General features: G+C 51.9%; 1 long non-coding RNA gene across 1 annotated transcript; it reads left to right on the top strand.

Annotated features, from left to right (window-relative positions):
- The first annotated feature begins 1,992 nt into the window (after positions 1 to 1,992).
- LOC135186817 (uncharacterized) lies at positions 1,993 to 21,884 on the top strand. Its single transcript, XR_010307118.1, has 2 exons — positions 1,993 to 2,316; positions 20,793 to 21,884. It is a non-coding gene; the product is annotated as an uncharacterized LOC135186817 (long non-coding RNA).
- Positions 21,885 to 22,362: the final 478 nt, after the last annotated feature.

The following is a 22,362-nucleotide window of genomic DNA, read 5'->3' on the forward strand; positions in this document are numbered from 1 at the left end:
GCCAGGAACTTCCTCCTAACATCTAGCCTAGACCCCCCCCCGGCACAGCTTGAGACTGTGTCCCCTTGTTCTGTTGCCAGTTGTCTGGGAGAAGAGACCAACCCCACCTGCCTACAGCCTCCCTTCAGGTAGTCGCAGACTACTAAAGTCTAACTACTAAGTTGTAGAACTTCTAAGGTTCTGGGGCACTACATTTTCCTCTTATCTTTTTGGGAGATGAGACAGTGCCTGCTAAATGCCAGGTGGTTTTATTACAAAGTCCTGCTTTATTCTTACTCATCACTCAGAACATGTCTGAACTTCTGGTGGTTACTGTCCAGAGAGGAAGGGCAAAATACACCTAACCTAAAAATACAGCTCTCTCCCCACTTAACCTCCCAGTGCTTTGTGTTGGAAGCTTCTATCTTGGATGATGTGGAGGGAAAGGAGAAGGAAGGCAGAAAACAAACTATCAGGTTTCTTATGGTAGCACAAACCTGCTATTTGTAATTCCAGGGTAAACATAACCAAAACATAGCCCTTGGATGTTTGTTCAGTGACTACCCCTGACCAGACAGCTGTAAAATTAGTTCAATTTTGAGGCTGTCAGGTAGTGATAGGACTTGGGGAATGGAACCAAGCTGGAAATGGGGCGAGTCAGCCTGGAGGTTAGGAAGAAGTTGTTCAGCATGAGGGTGGTGAGAGCCTGGCAGGGGTTGCCCAGGGAGGTGGTGGAAGCCTGATCCCTGGAGGTGTTTAAGGCCAGGCTGGCTGAGGCTGTGGGCAGCCTGCTCTAGTGTGAGGTGTCCCTGGGGATGGCAGGGGGGTTGGAACTGGCTGATCCTTGTGGTCCCTTCCAACCCTGTCTGGTTCTATGACTCTCTGACTTCCCTGGACATCAAAGCGAGTGTAGGACTTTGTTTATGTGTGCCCTGCTCAGCTCTGGGTTTGGATTAGCAGTGGCTTTGACTTGTGAGATGCCCAAATCTGACCAAATGCAGATTTCCTGTTGCCTGTCTTCCACATCAGCACCTCTCAGACTTGTGTGGACCCCAACCTGTATCTCCTGACTGCAGGAATCATAGAATGGTTTAGGTTGGAAGGGACCTCAAAGCTCAGCCAGTTCCAAGCCCCTGCCATAGGCAGGGACACCTCCCACTAGCACAGGTTGCTCCAGGCCTCATTCAGCCTGGCCTTGAATGCTTCCAGGGAGGTTGTGGGGCACAGAAGCACCCAATGTGATCAAAGATCACATTGGGTGCTTCTGTGCCCCACAACCTCCCTGGGCAACCTGTGCCAGTGTCTCCCCACCCTCACTGCTGCTGTTGAGTGGGTTCCTTCCTGTGGGCTGCTCAGGTCTTGCAGCTCCAGTGAGTTTAAAGAAGTCTTGTTTCAACACAACAGTATAAATTCAGTTGTTTCTGTGGCTCCTGTCTGTTCCCTCCCCCGCTGCTTGACTGATGGCATCCTCGGTGCTGGAGCCATGTGCTTCTGAAACTGCTGACTGGTGAGAGGAGTGGGATAAACACAAAGCTCCTAGAGCCTGCCTTGTGCCTAACAGCTTTGGCTTTAATCTCTACAGAGAGCTACAGGCAACTCTTATTTACACACCCTCAGAGTAGCTGTTTATCTGGGGGTAAAGCAATTCCCTGTCACTCAGTGGCATCACCTTGGATTTGTCCCACTGCTGGTCCAGCCTAGCAGCAGTTTGGCCTCCTTCAGATGACAGCAGCAGGAGCTGATAGGTCACGGTGTCACGCTGGGACTTCTCATCCACATAATCAAAACTCTCCATCTGAAGAGTTTCTGGAAAACAAATTTGCAGTTTAAACATCAAGCACAAACTGTCCTTTCCTCTTTCTGCTCTGAATTAGCTTCTGAAAGGCCAAGGGCTGCTGCAGAGATAACAAGGGCTGAAGAATTTACAGCAGGTGGTACCAACTGTGCAAGAAGAACTCCCAGCCAAAATCATCTGACACCCAGCTGTGGAGAAGCCTGGGGGATAGAGAGTGACTCAGACTGAAGTGAGGAGAGAGAACATGGCTGAGGCAGCAGAAGGGGCTTATTATTCACTCAGTGAGATAACCCCAGGGAGTGGCAGGTTAAAAGACTTCTGGTTCGGTGAGCAGTTAAATGTATTCCTTTCCCACCCAAAAAGAAGCAGCAAAGGGGAAACCTGCAGTGCTGTAGCTGATGGTGAAGGATGTCTTGAGTAGCATGAGAATCTACAGAGTTGGCAATGGGCACTTGCAGCCCAGAAGGCCAATCCCATCCTGTGCTGCATCAAGAGAAGAGTAGCAAGCAGATCAGGAGAGGGGACTCTGCCACTTTGCTCTGGTAAGACCTCACCTGGAGTGCTGAGTCCAGTTGTGGTGTCTTCTACACAGGAAAGGCATGGACCTGCTGGAGTGGATCCAGATGAGGGCCATGAAGATTGGGGGGGCTGGAGCACCTCTGCTGTGAGGACATGCTGAGGAAACTGGAGTTGTTCAGCCTGGAGAAGAGAAAGCTCTGGGCAGACCTAATACCTGAAAGAGACCTACAAGTAGATTGCAGAGGAACTGTTCCCAAAGGCCTGCAGGGACGGTACAAGAGGCAATGTTTGCAGAGAGAGCAGAGCAGATTGAGGCTGGATGTGAGGAATGTGTTCTGCTCCAGGAGGGTGGTGGAACACCGGAGCAAGTTGCCCAGGCAGGTAACTGGGGCCTCATCCCTGGAGGTCAGGCTCAGCAAGGCTCTGAGTAACCTGCTGACTGCAGAGAGGTTGGTCTGGATGACCTTTGGAGGCCCCTTCTGACCTAAACCCTCTTATGGTAGTGACAGCTTGGCCCTGGTGACCCCGGTGAGACCTGTGAGTGCTATGCAGTGCCATGTCACAGCTGTTGTGCAGCTGCTTTGGTGTTCTCCTAGGGGCTGCCACAGGCTCTTGGTGAAACAACTTGGCAAGGGTTAGGTGTGTTCTGTGCTGCTGCTGCTGCTGCCACAGCTGCCTTTGCCAGGCAAAGAGAGAACTGCACCTGAATCAGAGCAAATTCTGGCAGGTGTTTCTTACAGGGGCCAGCAGCACCGAGCTGCCTTGGGTGCATGGTGATTCCTCCCTCCCACTGTGGCTGAGGATGTAGAAAAGACACTTGTTCAAAGGTCTTGGTGTGGAAATGGTGACATCCACTACCTACTGAGAGCCCTGGGAGTTGTGCAGGCTCTGAGGAAACACAGGCATGTGTTGATGTCATTTCTGCATGTTTTCACAGGCCTTTATGTTATTCCTGGTTCAGAATATTGCTATAATTACAACTTGACCTTCACTGCAGCAAGACTTCCTCTAAAGAACTGCTCAGGAGTGCTGAGGACTAACAGAATTCTTTTCTTCCCTTTCATACTTTATTTCTGTTCAGCCTGTGCTTGGCTCAAGGGAGTGAATGGTGCACAGTAATGGTTGTGAAAGCATGCAGGTGCTCACTGAGTGCATGGCTAGCTTGGGTTTGGGTTTGGTAGCCAGCAGTGTAAAATGCATCTTTGATTTGAAGGATGTGGTTCAGGCTTCTTGTTTCCCAGAGCAGTGCCTCTGAGCTGCGAGTCTCCAGGTTCTGCCTCCACTTGCCAGGCTGTGCCTTGTGCTGAGCTCTTGTGCTTAGCCAGGGAGGGAGCAGAAATGAGCTCACAGCTGTGGTCCTTGGCCATCCTCAGAACCTCCTGCAGCGGCTTCGCCTGGGCTGTCTTTGCACTGAGTTTAGTTTTGCCCTCTGGTTTATTTCAGAAGCAGAGTAAATAAGCAGCTTACAGCTCCAGATCTCAGCTGTTGCCACTTGCAGCTTAGCATTTCTTTACAGGGAGGTTTCTCTTACCTTTCAGTCAAGCTTTTCTTGACAGTTTTAGGTAAATACTGTGCTTGTTTATGCATCTTTCACAGCTCTTCCTGAAGATCAGTTCAAACTCTGCCACGTGCAGTTTTCACTGAGGGATGCTCCAACGCTTAGCAATTTCAGTTGTTTCCACCTGAGACCAAAAGGATTTGTTCCTTACTTTTTAGGAGGGCTGTCTAGCAGTGGGACAATGGCTTGAAGCTGAGGGAGAGCAGCTCTGGGCTGGATCTGGGGAAGTTCTTCAGTACAAGGGTGCTCTGACTCTGCCCAAGGAGGTTGTGGATGCCTCCTCTCTAGGGGGGGTACAAGGCCAGGTTGGATGAGGCATTGACCACCTGGTCTAGTGGAAGGTGTCCCTGCCCATGGCAGGGAGGTTGGAATAGATAAGCTCTGAGGTCCCTTCCAACCTAGGCCATTCCATCATTGTTGTCCTGGTCACTAAGTTTTGGTTACAGGTAGGAATTTGCTTTTACTACATAAGTGATATTCTGCTCTGATAAAGGTGGCTGAGCCAAAACAAAATCCACAAGGAACTCTGTCCATATTCATTCCTCCTTTTCCACAAGCTTTGTCAGCCAAAACAGAATCCACAAGGAGCTCTGTCCATATTCATTCCTGCTTTTTCAACCAAAACAAAATCCATAAGGAACTCTGTCCATATTCATTTCTGCTTTTTCAAACAAAACCCACAAGGAGCTCTGTCCAGATTTATTCCCCCTTTTCCCCAGGCTTTGTCAGCCAAAACAAAATCCACAAGGAGCTCTGTCCTTATTTAGCCCCCCTTCTCCCCAAGCTTTGTCAGCCAAAACAGAATCCACAAGGAACTCTGTCCATGTTCATTCCTCCTTTTTCAACCAAAACAAAATCCATAAGGAACTCTGTCCATCTTCATTCCTCCTTTTTCAACCAAAACAAAACCCACAAGGAGCTCTGTCCATCTTCATTCCCCCTTCTCCCCAGGCTTTGTCAGCCAAAACAAACTCCACAAGGAAGTCTGTCCACTTTTATTCCCTCTTTGCCCCATATTTTACCTACCACATGCTCTGCACAAGCACTCTGTTCATAGCAGATATCTTAGATAATCACCACTGTTGGTAATAATGATAGAAGGTATTTTACCTTCCTACCTTTTATCCCACAGGTGGGGTTTGGGTTTTTTTTAGGCTGTGTCTGATGTGGGGGTTGGTTTCTGAAGCTGGAGGTGATTGATGCTGCTGGGATGATAAATGAGACTGTACTGTAGCTTTTCTTAGCCCAGCTAGGTAGAATGAGATTCAAATATGAAGTGTGTGTGTGAGAGACAAGGCTTAAATGTGTGCTGCTGTGGACCTGCTTTGGGGTTTGGTTTTGTTGGGGGGCTTCTGATGAGCTTGTACTTGCTGGAGAAACCTTGCCAGCACCTAGAATGATGGCAGCATTGGCTCCAGCTTCCCCATCTCCAGCAGATTTGAAGCTGGGAAGACTCATGATTTCTGACAGATGCACCAAAGCCATTGCTGTTGGAGTCATCTTAATATTCCAGTTAGGTGGAGATTAAAGGAGAAGATTTCTCAGATGTTTTTTTGCCAAGGCTGATTAACACTAAATAGTTTTTAATTATCTTTCATATGATTTAATGGGGATTAGAAGGAATAATCCAAGTTACTCTTGCTTGGGCTGCTTGCTTTTTCTACAGCACAGAGCAGCAGTGCAGAATGTTTGGCTTCTTACAAAGGTTTCTGACATAACCTTTACCTCTACCACTGCTTCCTGGGTGCTGTTTAGGATGCAGTTGAACGTGCTGGGATTACCCCCTGCCAAAACAATCCCATGTCTCTAGGCTTGGTGGTTTCTAAAGACTCATCTGTGGCTACCTGACAGTGTCAGTGCAATGAATCCTTCTGCCTCCAGTCTGTGCAGGGTGAGGGCCTCAGTCGTGGCTTTGCTCAGAGGGCAGCCCCAGTGCCAAGTGTTGTCTGCACCCTTAGGTGCATTCAGAGCCAGCAGGACACTGCCCTGCTTGGGGGCTGAGCTGCAAGCTCTGCCCTGGCTCCACTGGAAGCAGCAGCCCTGGGCTGGGCAGGTGGAGGCACAGGAGGTGTTTGAAGGCTGCTGAGGGGTCGGTGTGTGCTGAGCACAGGGTGGGACCCAGCTGTGTATTGGGGCAGCTGCTGTCCTCTGGGATCCCTTCTGAAGTGGCTGCTTGCTGTCAGCTGCTGCTCTGTGGGACAGGCCTTGCTTCAGACCCTGTGCATGTGCTGCATGGTTGGAAAAGAGCATTTGTAGCCAAAAGATCTTTAGTTTGGGCAGAGGAGGCTGAGGGGAGACCATTCCAGCCTCCCGGGGGGGTCAGTCACAGCTCCCTAGTGTCAGGTGATTGAAGGAGAGGAAGTGGCCTGAAGCGGTGCCAGGGGAGGGTTAGGTTGGAGATTAGGAGAACTTCTTTGCTGAAAGGGTGGTCAGGCATTGGCACAGGCTGCCCAGGGAGGTGGTGGAGTCCCCATCCCTGGCAATGTGTGGCCATGGCACTTGAGCTCGTGGTTTGATGGCTGTAGTGGTCTTGGGTTAAAGTTAGACTCAAAGACCTTGGAGGTCTCTCCCACCTAAACCAATTCTGTGATTCTGCTTCCTAGAGCTGGGGGCAGTTCTAGTACAGTTCCTCCTGCTTTCCATTCGACTTTGCATTCCTAAATTACCTGCTGGGGGGGAGAGGAAAAAGCCCAACAAACCAGTCTGTCTTACCAACTTTTCCCTCCCCTTTAATGCACCAGAAAATGAGTTTAATTAGGGCCCTATGGCCATAGTAGTTCATAATCAGCCTCTCATAGTAGGGAGTTGTATTTGGTGTATTTCCTGAAGTGGTATTTTGTATCTGGAGGTGAGCTGACCGCAGGTGAGGGAGTGGTGAAATGTCATTGACTGCAAATGGAAGGTGCCTGGAACTGCTCAAGAGCAATGCCTGTGATTAAAGAGATGCTCTGACACGTGGAGCACTGCCACAGCAATCTGACTCTTGTTGAAGGACATCCTGATGAGGGCAAATTCCAAGTCACTTAATGTTAGAAGAAGACAGACTGGGAAGCAGCCCCGAGGCTGCTAATGACACAGCTTCAAAGCAGGGCTGGATGGAGCCCTTTAGATGTGCAAACGACGATTGCTCTGTTGCAGCCTGGGGAGGATGCTTTGCAGCAGTCTGCCTTCTTGTTCCTGACCGTGGTGGAGTTCTCCTCATGGAGGTGGGCCGTTAAGAAACCACAAGGAGAAAAGCAGTGGCTGATGGAAAGGGAGTGTTTCCATTCTCCCTCCTCAGGTTATTTTTAGCTGTGCTTGGATCCCACCCAGGCTTTGCTGCTGGCTCAGACAGGTGAGAAGTGACACTTGGCTCTGCTTTGCTGTGTGCTTCACAGGCATGGAGATTCTAACAGGTCAGATAGCTTCAGATCTCCTTCTCTGCAGTACCCACGGAGCCATTTGGTGCTGCTGATGTTCTCAGCAAAGAAAAGAGCACACTTCTGGGGCTGCTGTTGTAGAAAGGAGGAATCATAGAATTAACCAGGCTGGAAAAGACCTCTGAGATAGAGTCCAACCTAGCACCTAATACCTTCTAATGAACTCACACATGGCACTAAGTGCCTCATGCAGCCTCCTCTGAAACACCTCCAGGGATGGGGACTCCACCACCTCCCTGGGCAGCCCATTCCAGTGCCAATCACTCTCTCTGGCATTATCTTCTTCCCAACATCCAGCCTAGACCTCCCCTGCCACAACTTGAGACTGTGTCCTCTTGCTCTGTGCCTAGGAGCAGAGTCCAACCCCATCTGGCTACAACCTCCCTTTAGGGAGCTGCAGGCAGCAATGAGCTCTGCCCTGAGCCTCCTCTGCTGCAGGCTGCACACCCCCAGCTCCCTCAGCCTCTCCTCACAGGGCTGTGCTCCAGGCCCCTCCCCAGCCTTGCTGCCCTTCTCCCAACACCTTCCAGCACCTCAACATCTCTGTTGAATTGAGGAGCCCAGAATTGGACACAGGACTGGCTGAACAGAAGGCTGAACACTGCAGGCAAGGCAGCAAATGCAGAATGGTGTTGAAGGTAATTCACAGCTTAATGTCTGCTACAAATAGGAAATGTGCTGAGAGGAGAGCCCAGTGCATGGGGAGGGAAAGTGTCTCAGCTGTGCTCTCCTGGTGATGGCTGCAGCAGTGACCCAGCTGTGCAGCACAGCAGCACAGGGCTGGGAGTTGAGGATGTCAGCTCTGCCTCCTGAGTTGAAACTGGTGCATCCCAAGGGGCTTGAGGCTGTGTGAGAGAGCAAGCTGCAGTGCTCACAGCTGGACTGGGCTGTGCTGAAGGCTACCATGTGCCCAGTTCAGTGTGGTCTGCTTTGATCTGAGATTTTAGGGGGAGTTTAGAGAGACTACCTGGGGAGAATATATCTATGGAACATTCCCTTCAGGCTCTGTCAGTTGAGTAAGACCTTTACAACCAGGGAAATGCAGGCAGGCATTGAGGGGGAGGGCCTGACCACCTTGGGCAAGGTGGGTGGGAAGGCAAACCAGGCTTAGGGCAAGAGTACCTCAAGTAGTAATTACACTCAGGGTAAGAATGAGTAAGAGCTCCCTAATGGAAAGATGTTTTGCAAGGAGTCTCCCTCAGCAGCCTGACTGCTTAGTCTCCAGCAGTTGGTGTCAGCCTGCTGATGCATTGCCACCTGCCCTCTCCCTGAGCCATACTCTGGGACTTGTGCTCTCCAGATTGCAACCCCAAATCCAGCCACATTCTCTCCGAGCTGCTGCCTCCCTTGCCAAGCTACCTGTATTGCCAAGTGCTGCTCTGCTGAATGTGCAAGCACAGGTCCTGGGCTCTCCCAGGAGATGAGTAAGGATTTCTGGGAGCAAACCCAAGGAAACAGGACTTCCACACAGAGTATCTGCTGGAGACTGGCTAAAGCTGGCAGAGGGGAGATTCAAACTGGATATTAGGAAGCAATTCTTGAGAGTGAGGGTGGCGAGACACTGGTACAGGTTGAGGGTGGCGAGACACTGGCACAGGTTGCCCAGGGAGGTGGTGGAGCACAGAAGCACCCAATGTGATCAAAGATCACATTGGGTGCTTCTGTGCTCCACCACCTCCCTGGAGGTGTTCAAGGCCAGGCTGGATGAGCCCTTGAGCAACCTGTGCTGGTGGGAGGTGTCCCTGAGTTGGAACCAGCTGATCTTTAAGATCTCTTCCAGTCCAAACCATCCAATGACTTCATGATTTTTGAGAGCAAAGGCAAACAGGGCCAGTGGAAGGTGAGGTAAGCTGTGCCTGCAGCAGAGGAGATGCTCACACAGCTGAGAAGCTGTGTCTAAACTGAGAGAAAACAAGGCAGACTCTTGTGTTGCTTATGATCAAGTTTAAGGAGTATAAAGAAATCCCAAACTTTCCTAGGCTTGGCACATCTCTGCCATTCCTGCTGAGCCCACTCTCCTGAATTAACACTGCTGTCTATGTAATTTGGATCTATCTTATTATAATAGAAGTCTTCTCTTTGCTGTTCTTAGCTTTAGCAACTGTAATTTAGATTTCATATTTCCATCTGAAGTTAATTGTTACTCCTCATAGTTCAGGGGGAGCTGCCAGAGGATGCCTAATCAAGAGAGCTCTCAAGTTAAATTATGCTTTGTGTCAGTTCATCTTAAATCTTATGCCAGTGTGGAGAAGAGATCCACTGCGTTAACAAGAAGAGCATTTATTTCCTTGGGGGGATTGTTGTGTATGTGAAATAAGATCTTTTGAGTGAGAGTTTCTCCTGGCCAAAAGCCACAGCGCTTTGCTTTTGCTCTTAGGCTTTAAAAGTGTGCACTTTTGGCAAGGGCTGAAGTGTTGTCTTCTCAGCCCAAGTATTTGCCATAAGCATTTTCCCCCCAGAATGACAGGGATTGGGAAGAAAAAAACTGTTATCTTATGGTGGAGGAAGGAAATAAACACTGAAGTATGCAGAAATAGTGCACACAGACAGCAAATCCAAAGTGGGATAGGCTGCGCTGGCACCCAGGAGTTAAGTGGAAAGCAGTGCAACCTCAACAGCACCTCAACATCTCTCTGCAGTGGGAGAGCCCAGAACTGGACACAGCACTCCAGGGGTGGCCTGAGCAGTGCTGAGCACAGGGGCACAAGAACCTCCCTTGTCCTGCTGCCCACACTGCTCCTGAGCCAGCCCAGGATGCCATTGGCTCTGCTGCCCACCTGGGCACTGCTGCCTGCTCTGCAGCTCCTCTCTGCCAGCACCCCCAGGGCCCTCTCTGCCTGGCTGCTCTCAGCCACTCAGTCCCCAGCCTGTAGTGCCGCTTGGGGTTGTTGTGGCCAAAGTGCAGAACCCTGCACTTGGCCTTGTTTAATCTCATCCCATTGGCCTCTGCCCACCCATCCAGCCTGGCCAGGTCCCTCTGCAGGGCTCTGCTCCCCTCCAGCAGCTCCACAGCTGCTCCTAGCTTGCTGTCATCTGCAAACTTACTGCTGCTGGCCTCAATCCCCTGCTCCAGCTCTCAGTAACGACACTGAGCAGGACTGGTGCTGCTAAAGCAAGCCAGCACTTCAGCTCCTGCCTCCCCAGCGCTGTTCAGCTTACCTCTCAGTGGAGCACGGCAGGCAGCTCACCCTTGAGATGACAAGTACAGGTCATTATGGCTCCAGGCAGGCCAAATATAGAATCCTTCTCCTTCAGAGAACTCCATCAGGAGCTTCATGCCTTTTGATATGTGGCTGCATTGTCTTTTCTGTGGGTTCTGTTTCCATCTGACAAATGGCACTGCAGAAAGCTGCTGACATTGGGGTTAGGATTGCAGAAAGCTGTTTTGCAGATAGTTGAATTGAAGTCAAACCAAGGGTAAGTGCCAAGTGATTTGAAACCCTTCTTAGTGCCAGAAGGAGCTCTTTAACCTCCCCCCCCCAAAGATAGTGCTGAGGCAGCACTGCAGCTCTAGATTGATTCTTGAGGCTCTGTAATCTCCTAACACCGCGGGGCTGAAAGAGGAGCCGGCGCTGAAGTTTCTGTGGAGCATCCCTACTGGGACAGCTTTTGTCTGAGTGCTCATTCAGCCACACCAGAGTGGTTTCATGTGTTCAGGCTGCGATCTTATCTAGCTGCCTTTCAGACTTGGGCTTTTTCCTCCCTGCTGTAAGGCGAATCACCTCGCAGCCCCCTCGGTGCCTCATGTTCTTCTGGGCACTGCAGGGTAACCCTTTGGCTCCCAGCTGCTGTAGTAGGTTTTGTGCTGTGATTGCTCTGTCTCTGGCCAGTACTGAGCTGCCATGCATCAGCCTGGGGGGGCTCAGTGACCAGCCTGTGTTCAGAGCCTTGGTGCTGTGTGCCAGGACCTGCTCAGACAGTGCAGTGTCTCCTCGGTGTGAGACAGCCTGTTTGCAGCTCTGCACGCTGTGAGAGGGTGGCCTCGGGAGCTGATCTCCCACCGGCACTCAGCAAGCCACCCTAGCAGTTCAGCTGCAGGGGCTGTTAGGAAGCTAAAAGCGCAGTGAACCGCTCGAGGTGTGGTTTTCAGAGGAACAAAACAACAGCCCAGGCCGTTGGCCAGCAGCTCTCTTTGGTTGGAGCTGGTGGGGAGAGGACTGTGCCTGCTGGATGAAAGGCCAGTGCAAGACCAGGGTGGCCATCAGCCCCTGTGCTCTGTGGAAAGGATGGAGACAGCTTCTGTCAGGAAAACAAAGAGAACTTTCAAGAGTTGAACGAAATCAGGAGGGAATAGGACTGAGTCATTCCATTTTCCAAAATACAGCTGAAGCTGCACCAGATGCTCTCTGTCTTGACTCGAGGTCTGATTGCTTATTTGGAGTGCAGTTCAGGCTAGTGCAAGGTGGACAGACGTGGCAGTGATGCTGCATTCATTCCCACACCAGGGACCTTGATCCAGCCACCCCAGTGACTGGGGATGCTTTAGGGTCACAGTAAGCCATACATCTCCATTAAGAGCCCTGGGGTTGCTTGTGCAAATGTGGTTTGTGGCAATGCTGAGTGGCTGTGCCAGTGCTTTCATTTAAACCTGACCCAAAGCAGTGATAGTCTGTGCCTGGGTTGCTCTCTAATCTCAAATGCCACTGCAAAGGAGTGGCTGAGTTGGAGAGGCTCTGAACATAGCTCAGTGGAGTCATTTCCACTGGCTGTGGAAGCTAACCTCAGCAGATCTTTCTGGGGATCAAATCTCAGCCTCACCTCAGGCACCTGTGCAGGCCACTGAGCTGCAGCTAAGGAGTGCTGCTTTGAGGCTGGGATTTCAGAAGCTGAAGGACATGCTGACCTGCAGCAGAGCTGCTGTTTCACTCTGACAGGGGAGAGCAGCTTAGGACAGAGGCTCACTTCTCTGCTGCTGCAACTGGAGAAAGTGTCTTGCTGTTTAAGCCCTTGGGAGGGTAATGTTGAAACTTGTGCTTTAAATCTCCTGCCACCATAACTGGGCTGGTAACTGTAGCTGGCTGCTCTTCTGGGGTAGGGCACAACACTGCTCCCCAGAAATTCAACATCTGGAGCTGTTCAAGGCCAGGTTTGACAAGGCCTTGAGCAACCTGATCTAGTGGAAGGTATCCCTGGCTGTGGCAGGGGAGTTGAAACTGGTGATCTTTAAAGTGCCTTTCAACCCAAACCATTCTGTTCATCTGAGAAACCCTCCTCTGAGTTTTGCAGCTGCTCAGACAGTTACCATCTAAATAGAACCAGGCAGTTCTGCTTAAAACACGAGGCAGAGGTGCTGCTATCCATGGCCATAAAACAAAGCTCACTGCTGCAGACTGAACCAAGGGGTGAATCTCACCAGCCAAATAAAGGGAAGCAACCAGGACTGACATGAAGACTACAGAAGGAACAGCAGAATTGGCTAAAGTATCTGAATTCCAGCCCTGCCAAGATACTTGCTAGTGCAGAATTGCCCTAAGGTTGAGCTCAGTGGATTGCTTTTTGTCACTCAGCTTCTTGGGTTTGCTGAGCCATGTGTGAAGAAGCCAAAAGGCAGTGCTGAAGCAGAGCTCTCAGCCAGTTTGCACAGGTTCCCTCCTTGTGGTTGGTGTCTGAGCACATCTGATCCTTCTGCACATCTGTCTGAACACGTGCAGGTGTTTGGCAGCAGGAGCATCACAGACCCCAAACACAGGCACAACAGAGCATCTTTTGTTGAGCAATACCAAAACCTTATTCCTTCCATTTGCAGCAGCTGCAGCTGGGGGAGCTGCTGCTAACCAGGCCAGTCCTGCAGCAAAAGGAAGCAAATTGTAGGTTGGGGCTGGAAGCATCCTCAAAGGTCAGTTAGATCCACCTCTCACCAGCACAGCTTGCTCAAGGCCTCATCCAACCTGGCACTGAACACCTTCAAGGAGGGGGCATACGCAGCCTCTCTGGGCAGCCTGTTCCACTGTCTCACAACCTTCACTATCCAGAATATCTTCCTTATCTCCTCTCCTCCAGCTCAAAGCCATAATCCTCATCCTATCACTCCAAGCCCTTATGAAAAGTCCCTCCCCAGCTTTCTTGTAAGCCCCTTGCACAGAATCACAGAATTAATCAGGTTGGAAAAGACCTCTGAGATCAAATCCAACCTAACACCTTCTAATTAACTAACACCTCCAGAGATGGAGACTCCACCACCTCCCTGGGCAACCCATTCCAATGCCAATCACTCTTGCTGTGAAGAACTTCCTAACATCCAGCCTAGACCTCCCCTGGCACAGCTTGAGGCTGTGTCCCCTTCTTCTGTCCCTGGGTGCCTGGCAGCAGAGCCCAACCCCACCTGGCTACAGCCTCCCTGCAGGCAGCTGCAGGCAGCAATGAGCTCTGCCCTGAGCCTCCTCTGCTGCAGGCTGCACACCCCCAGCTCCCTCAGCCTCTCCTCACAGGGCTGTGCTCCAGGCCCCTCCCCAGCCTTGCTGCCCTGCTCTGGGCACCTTCCAGCACCTCAGCATCTTTCAGGGACCAAAGGCTGCTGTAAGGTCTCCCTGGAGCCTTCTCTCCTGCAGGCTGAGCAGGCTGGTGCTTTGTGGCTCTGTTGCAAAGCTGAAGGCAGCTCAGTATGTTATGGGCACTATCAGGGTGCAGGGGCTGGGGTGTCACTGCATGCAGTGGTCTCCAGCCTTGGCTGCAGGGTAGGCCAGGCTCCTGGGGAATGCCCAGCCTTGTTTTGTAGGGATACTACTGCTTGGTAAGACTTTCCAAAATGAAGGAGAGGAAGGAGTCAGACAGAGGAATTCTTGCAGCCAGTAGGGGGTTTGGAAACATTTAGGTCCTGGTTTGTTCTGTCACCCCTTCTGAGCCAAAAGCTATGAGCCTTCTTGTTTGGACCCTTTCATCAGAGAGCTGATTTTGTTCGTGTGAAAAGCTATGTGCTAACAAGTCTGTTGGCTTGAATTCTACCCAGGAGTGGCCTTTCCTCACTGACCATGGATTGCTCTTCATGTTCTGGTTTAGCCTGAGAAGCAGAACCCATTTTGCTCACTCCCTTTTGCTTGGTGACTTGGTGTTTCATTTGCACTTGGACGTAAGAGGCTCTTCCATTGTCCTTTGTTGTGACAGGTCCATTACTGAGGTGGATGTGGACACCACAGTGCAGTTTTGCAGTGGTAGGTGATGCATTCTCTCAGCTGCTATGGGGCAGGCATATTTATTCCATTGGTGCAATTTAGTGAGTGATGGTTTTTTGGTTCTCAAAGGAAAAATAAGACTTCAGTATCTTGGGGTGGACTTCCACAGAGTTGGAAGCCCAAAGCTGCACAGAAATATGCTGAATCGTCATCTGCTCACCACATTTCCATGCACAGAGCAAGATAATTGCATGGGTTTGCTTGGGGCCTTGGTGCTTCTGGTTTAACCTTTTTTTTGTTGTTTTGAAAGCATTCCTTTGTTTTATCTCCAAGCAGCCTTTCTTAGGACTCTCTGCAGCTCCCCTTTGGGCTCTTGGCAGCTCCTTTTTGACTCTCTGCAGCTCATGTTTGCTGCAGGCTAGCAGCAGAGACGGTGGGAAAGTCAGGAGTTAGACTGTGTGTCTGCTCTGGGACTGTAACAAAGCCCAGAGGTGCAACAGAGACTCAGTCCTACACGTCGGTGGTGTCTTTGTAGCCAGACAGCTCCAGCTGCCAGCAGATCTCACCATCATCTTCTTGGAACCCTTCTAAGAGGAAAAATAGGGCAAGGAAGCTGCAGCGAGGGCAGGGATGGTGTTGCTGTAACCAAGCACAGCTTGTCTGAGGAGGTAACCACACCTCCAAGGTGCAGTGCTCCCAGGGGCTGTGACTGTGGGGTTTGGAGGGCAGGCAGGCTCTGAATGAGCAGAGGTGTTTGTGGTTTCTTGGCTTTCCCTAACACACAGGAATAGTCTCTCCTGGCTCCTGTCTCAGGGTATGGCCAGAGAAGTTAATAACCAGCATTCAGGGTGGAGGAAATGAGTTCTGCAAGTGCTGGAATGGGAGCATGAGGATTGCTGTGCTGTCTGGAGTGAGTTCAGCAGGGAGGGCAGCTCTGGGCCCCTCAATTCAAGAGAGATGTTGAGGTGCTGGAAGGTGTCCAGAGAAGGGCAGCAAGGCTGGGGAGGGGCCTGGAACACAAACTCTATGAGGAGAGGCTGAGGGAGCTGGGGGTGTGCAGCCTGCAGCAGAGGAGGCTCAGGGCACAGCTCATTGCTGTCTACTACCTGAAGGGACTTTGTAGCCAGGTGGGGTTGAGCTCTTCTGCCAGACAACCAGCAACAGAACAAGGGGACACAGCCTCAAGCTGTGGCAGGGCAGGTTCAGGCTGGATGTGAGGAGGGAGTTGTTGACAGAGAGAGTGATTGGCATTGGAATGGGCTGCCCAGGGAGGTGGTGGAGTCACCATCCCTGGAGGTGTTCAAGAAAAGCCTGGATGAGGCACTTAGTGCCATGGTCTGGTTGACTGGATAGGGCTGGGGGATAGGTTGGGCTGGATGAGCTTGGAGGTCTCTTCCAACCTGGTTGATTCTATGATTCTGAGCAGAAGGGCAGATCTTGGTGGGTTGTGGCTGGTGTGGCAGGTTGGGTGGTGACAGATCAGGCAGGTAAGAGCACTGTGACAGAGCACTGCAGAGAGAAGAACATGAACTGCAGATGCACCTTGGTGAGCATTACACGGGAGAACAGGAACTGTCTGGACTGGGGGGGTCCTGTTGCTTCTGGGGGTATCCTCAGAATCACAGAATTAACCAGATTGGAGAAGACCTCTAAGATCATCCAGGCCAACCTTACTCTTCTCATTAACTAACCCCTGGCACTAAGTGCCTCATGCAGCCTCCTCTTAAACACCTCCAAGGATGGTGACTGCACCACCTCTCTGGGCAGCCCATTCCAACCACCTCCATGGTGGTTCAGTGGTTGAAGCTCTGCCGTTGCTCTGTGCTGTTTGTCACTGCTGTTGTAGTTGCTGCCATCCAGTGCCTGCTGCCAGGCTGAGCTGCAGTGTTCTTGGGAACAGAATTCAGCTTGTTTAGACTTACTTCACCTCACCCATCAGGTGAAGCACAGCTCATGCTCCAGCTATCTGCACTTTGGCCTTTTACTGCTGCCCTTGGCCAGCGTGCAAATGACTCTGGTGGGACTTGGCTGCTGAATAGCAGGAGTTTGGAGAGGGAAGTGGTTGGGGTAAGCCTGCACATCCAGTTTCTCCTGACAGCAAATGCCACTGAGGAATAACGCCGTGGCCAGCAAAGTGCTGAGCGTGTGGGTGCTGGATTGCCCTCGCTGCTCACACAGGAGGGGGTTTTCCAAGTGCTGGCAGACAAAGGTGGCTCAAGTGTGGGCTGTGAAACTCTAATGGAATGCAGACTCTCTGCTGCTGTGCTGTGCCAGGAGGAGTGGGGCCTGATGGTGGAGCACAGAGCAGCCCATCAAAGCCTGCGTGGTGTTCCCACTTACAGCCTGAGGCTGAACTTGGCAGGCATTTGTAGGCAGCAGCTAGAGGAAGGTAGAGGCCCAGCAAACGATGCTCACATGTGGCTTGTATTTAGCAGGCACCCTTGGAGGGAGATAGTTCCTGAGCTGTGGAGGAGGGAAACACACACAATTGGCTTCCAAACCTTAGCTGGCTATGGCAGCACTGGAGTGCAGGTGCCAGATCTGAAATCCAGGGAAGGAGCAATCCTGAAATGATTGCCTGCACAAAGCTGAGCTAAACACATCTCACCTGACAGGATCAGAGCCCTCCAGTCTGGGAGCCTGAGGAACAGAAGCATAGAATCGAGCAGGTTGGCAGAGAGCTCCAAGCTCAGCCAGCCCAACCTAGCACCCAGCCCTGCCCAACCAACCAGACCATGGCACTAAGTGCCCCAGCCAGGCTTGGCTGCAACACCTCCAGGCACACAGACTCCACCACCTCCCTGGGCAGCCCATTCCAATGCCAATCACTCTCTCTGCCAACAACTTCGTCCTCACATCCAGACTAGACCTCCCCTGGCACTGCTTCAGGCTGTGTCCCCTTGTTCTGTCCCTGGGTGCCTGGCAGCAGAGCCCAACCCCACCTGGCTACAGCCTCCCTGCAGGCAGCTGCAGACAGCAATGAGCTCTGCCCTGAGCCTCCTCTGCTGCAGGCTGCACACCCCCAGCTCCCTCAGCCTCTCCTCACAGGGCTGTGCTCCAGGCCCCTCCCCAGCCTTGCTGCCCTTCTCCAAACACCTTCCAGCACCTCAACATTTTGGACACTGGAATGGGCTGCCCGGGGAGGTGGTGGAGTCACCATCCCTGGGGCTGTTCAAGGCAGGACTGGACGTGGCACTTGGTGCCATGGTCTAGCCTTGAGCTCTGTGGTAAAGGGTTGGACTTGATGACCTGTGAGGTCTCTTCCAACCCTGATGATACTGTGATACTGTGATCTCTCTGCAATGGAGGAGCCCAGAACTGGACACAGCACTCAGGTGTGGCCTGAGCAGCACTAAAGGACAGTGGGACATGAAACGCCCCTGGAGATGTCTGTGAAAGGGAGAGGAGGTCCCCAGTGATGGGACAGTGTTGGGTGGTCCTGTAAGCATCTTTTCACCTCGAGAAAACACTCAAGTTCTGCAGCCAGCCTGCTCTGCCTCCTTATCTTCCTGTGCCAGATGGAAGCTCCAGGTGACCTCGTCCTCGTGGGTGACAGGAGGTGATCTATCACTGAGAAAGATCAGGAGCTAAGTTTTCCTTGTTTGTAACACCTCTCTGCTTGTCACCCTGGGGACTGAAAACCCAGGGCTGATTTTTGTCATTGACACAAATGACTTCTCAGTCCGGAGTGCTTCTCGAGGTGGCATTGATTCCTTTCACAAACCTTTGGTGCTCTAGCAGAGGCTGTTATCTGCACTTCCATCGCTCCAGTGGTTACAAGGTGGTGTCTGAAGAGCAAAGCCACCTCTGCAATACCTGCTTGCCTGTTCTGGCAACTGCATTTTGCACTGACAGGCCCCAGGGGGAGGCTTGCATGGATTCTGACTCACTGGAAGGGAGTCACAGTTCACTGCCTCCATGATGGAGGCAATGAGGAAGTTGTTCTTCACCATGAGAGTCTGGAATGGGTTGCCCTGGGAGGTGGTTGAGGCTCCATCCCTGGAGGTGTTTAAGGCCAGGCTGGATGAGGCTGCTCTCTTGAATGGAGTAGCCCAGGACTGGACACAGCACTCCAGGGGTGGCCTGAGCAGTGCTGAGCACAGGGGCACAAGAACCTCTCTTGTCCTGCTGCCCACACTGCTCCTGAGCCAGCCCAGGATGCCATTGGCTCTGCTGCCCACCTGGGCACTCTGCTGGCTCTTGTCTCTAGTGCATCTTGCACCAGAGCAAGTTACTCCAAGCCTTATCCACCCTGACTTTGGTTGTTTCTCTGGAAGGCACATCCACAACTTCCCTGGACACTCTGCTCCATTGTCTCATCATCCTCATTGAATAACACTTCCCGAGGGCACGAAAGGTAGGAGATTGTCTGCAGATTACCTCTAAAGGAAGCTTGAAAATGAAACAAAGGCATCTGGGTGGCTGCCCCGAGGTGATTTTGCAGGAAGATGCAGCAGTGTTTTCCCAGAGAATTAGCACTTTATCTACTACCTCTTTCTACATAACAAAATGCTTAAAAAACCCCAGCAGCTTTGAATAATAGAAGAGGAAGATCTTTCTAGTGGGGCTGAGCAGAGCAGTCCCCCATCTGACTGATGGAGCTGTTCATTCATCCTGGACCTTTGTCAGCACACATTAAAAATACCTCATCAGTTTAACCCATTTACTTTGCTAAGGGGATCCTGGGAGCTGATGGCTGCTAAATGAATTAAGAGACACAGCCAGGCTGGAAAAGAAACCTTTGAATGTTTCATTCTGCTGTTGCATAATGCAGCATGTGTCACACGTGTGGGCTCAGGAGGCACCTTGCAGAGCACTACCACCCTGGCAGCTGAGATGGAGAGGGGCTTGAAGGCTCCTGTTGTCTTCATTTGTGGCCATAGCAGTTTGGGCTGAGTCCTGCAGTGGCCCTGCCTGCATGGGAACAAGGTCCAGAAAGTATTGTGTGCCCCATTCTTCTGTTTGGTGGCTGGCTTTCTGGGGAGGGCTTTTTTGGCCTCTGGTCTGCACTCCATTAAATACTGGGAACAGAGAGAGCTTCAGGCAGCTCTGAGTCAGCTCTTTGCTAAGGGCAGTGTGCTTGAAGTGTCAAACTTTGTCCCTGCTCCTCTGCTAGTGACACTATTACAGATTGCAGGCTGGGGCCAGAGTGGCTGAGAGCAGCCAGGCAGAGAGGGCCCTGGGGGTGCTGGGAGAGAGGAGCTGCAGAGGAGGCAGCAGTGCCCAGGTGGGCAGCAGAGCCAATGGCATCCTGGGCTGGCTCAGGAGCAGTGTGGACAGCAGGACAAGGGAGGTTCTTGTGCCTCTGTGCTCAGCACTGCTCAGGCCACCCCTGGAGTGCTGTGTCCAGTTCTGGGCTCCTCCATTGCAGAGAGATGCTGAGGTGCTGGAAGGTGTTGAGAGCAGGGCAGCAAGGCTGGGGAGGGGCCTGGAGCACAGCCCTGTGAGGAGAGGCTGAGGGAGCTGGGGGTGTGCAGCCTGCAGCAGAGGAGGCTCAGGGCAGAGCTCATTGCTGCCTGCAGCTGCCTGCAGGGAGGCTGTAGCCAGGTGGGGTTGGGCTCTGCTGCCAGGCAGCCAGCAACAGAACAAAGGGACACAGCCTGAAGCTCTGCCAGGGCAGGTTCAGGCTGGATGTTAGGAGGAAGTTGTTGGCAGAGAGAGTGATTGGCATTGGAATGGGCTGCCCAGGGAGGTGGTAGAGTCTCTGTGGCTGGAGGTGTTGAAGCCAAGCCTGGCTGGGGCACTTAGTGCCATGGTCTGGTTGGTTGGGCAGGGCTGGGTGCTGGGTTGGGCTGGTGAGCTTGGAGCTCTCTTCCAACCTGCTTGAATCTGTGATTCTCAGCTGTGAAGGAGCTGCACTTCAGCTCTTGCATAGTCCAGAGGGAAAGCTCTTAGGAGCTCCCGAAAACAAAGTGAGGCAAGGACCATAATGTTGTTCCCACTAGAGTCTGCTGCAGAGTGCTTAAGTAAATGTTTCATGCACCAGTGAAGCAAGATTCTTTCTGTACCCCAGCACTTCAGAGGGCAGAGTTGCACTGGTGTGAACTGGGTAAGACTCTCCTTCAGGCCTGCTTGAACTCTGGCACACAGCAGTGGTTCACTGAGGGATTCAAGGATCGTTTTGCTCAAGCAGACTTTGCACCTGGTAAGGAAAGAGAAATATTTGGCAGGCAAATTTCACAGCTTCTGCTTCTTGGCCGTTTTCAAAGGGCAGAAACTGCCCCACTGTGGCTGAGGTTAGCCTCAGGAGATGTGGGAGGAACATTCTCCATCCTGTCCCTGCCTCCCATCACTGTGTTTTCTTACACCTTCTGCCTGTAGGTGTAAAAGCAGCTTTTGATTCTTCCAAATACAATCTGCATGCTGGAGGTTTGTTCTGCATGAAGGTTAATGTGGATCCGTTTTACCTCTAGGTCTGAAAAAGCAGCAGGGGACATGAACTGCCTACGTAGAGCACCGAGGGAAGTTCCCAGTGTGGAAATTGTCCCTCTCGGCGAGACAGACAGAAAATGTCCTCGATGCCTCCGTGCTGGTCACATCCAGAGTGTGCTGGGAGCTCAGGGACTGTTCAGTCTCCACAACTCAGTGAGGATTGGACACTGAAGCCTCTCCTTACACTGTCACCAACAATGAGAGGAATTCAGTCATGGTTTTCGCTTCCTCTCCAGGTTGGTGTTTTTCTAACTGGCTGTGCCTGGCTCCTGGGGAGATGATAGGCTACTGGGGACAGTTCATTGCAGAGAGAGCTGTGAAAAGGCTGTCTCAAGGAATCCTATTAATGCCTTTGAATCCTGGGCAGCTGAGCAGTGCCCCAACCTCAGTTCAGACTTCCAGAGTGCACTTCACACTTGCAGTCCTGTTCCACTGGCTCGTTTCAGACTTCATCAAAACCTCAAGGTTTAGCTCACACCTGATAAACTTTTTTTGAAGCTTCATAAACCTTTTCTCTTCTTGGGCCCAGGCTTAGGTTCATGGGCAAAAGCATTAAGTCTCTTTTATTTGGAGCCCTTGCAAGCTCTCTCTTGCCCCTTCCCTCTTGCTCATTCTCAACTCCCTGAGCCTTCAGAACGCGGCATCAGATGGAAACAAGTGAAGCCACAAGTTGTAGGAGAGGTGAGCCTGCAAGAGCAGGAGAGGGGCTGCTGGTTGTGGAAGCCCCAGAAGCAGCAGCTGCTAAGAAAGGTGGTGATTAGTTTGACACACTGCTATTGTGTCATGACTGACAGCCTGGAGCTGAAAAAGTGCCTAGGGCTGAGTTAGTCACACAAACAGGCAGAAGATTGAGGAGGAGTCTCTGCCTTCTGCCAGGGGTTTGACCTCGGGTAACATCAGGTTCCTCGACGATGTTGAGCACTGCAAATTTCCCCCGTGGTGGGGTGATGGCAGGAGAGTAGCCCCAGCTGGCATGTGCCCTGCTATTTCTGCCAGAGACGCCCAAGGTGAAGAACTTTATAAGGGCAACCTCCTGGCCAAACACTTCCAGTCCTTTGCCCAGGAGCAGTAAAGATTTGCTCACTGTCAACAGAGGAAATTGCTCAGGATGCCTCGAATAGCTTCACTTAGGGAGGCTGAGACCTTCCCACAAGGAGCCAGCTGAGCTAGCAGCCCTTTGCAGGAGGAGTTCAGTCTTGTGCCAGGGCATGGGCTGCATCCATGGCAAGGGCTCTTCATCAGGAGTGCTCAGGGAGATGTTCCCTTGCTTTTCCCTTTTCCTTGCCCTGTGCGTGTGACCGGGGGTGCCTGTGCTGTGAGTCCATGAGACAGGGGTGCAGGAAGGCTGCCTTAGGTAGTGTGACAGCAGGGCTGCTCTGCAAGCTGGGTGGCCTCTGGGAACAGGGCCCTCCCGAGGTGAGGGAGTGACTGAACCTGCACCCACAGGGCATTCAGTGCCGTGGTCTAGTAGGCTGCATAGGGCTGGCTGCTAGGTTGGACTGGGTGATCTTAGAGGTCTCCTCCAACCTGCTTGATTCTGTGGTTCTACAC

Source organism: Pogoniulus pusillus, chromosome 26 (assembly GCF_015220805.1).
Source record: "Pogoniulus pusillus isolate bPogPus1 chromosome 26, bPogPus1.pri, whole genome shotgun sequence".
NCBI classification, from domain to species: Eukaryota; Metazoa; Chordata; class Aves; order Piciformes; family Lybiidae; genus Pogoniulus; species Pogoniulus pusillus.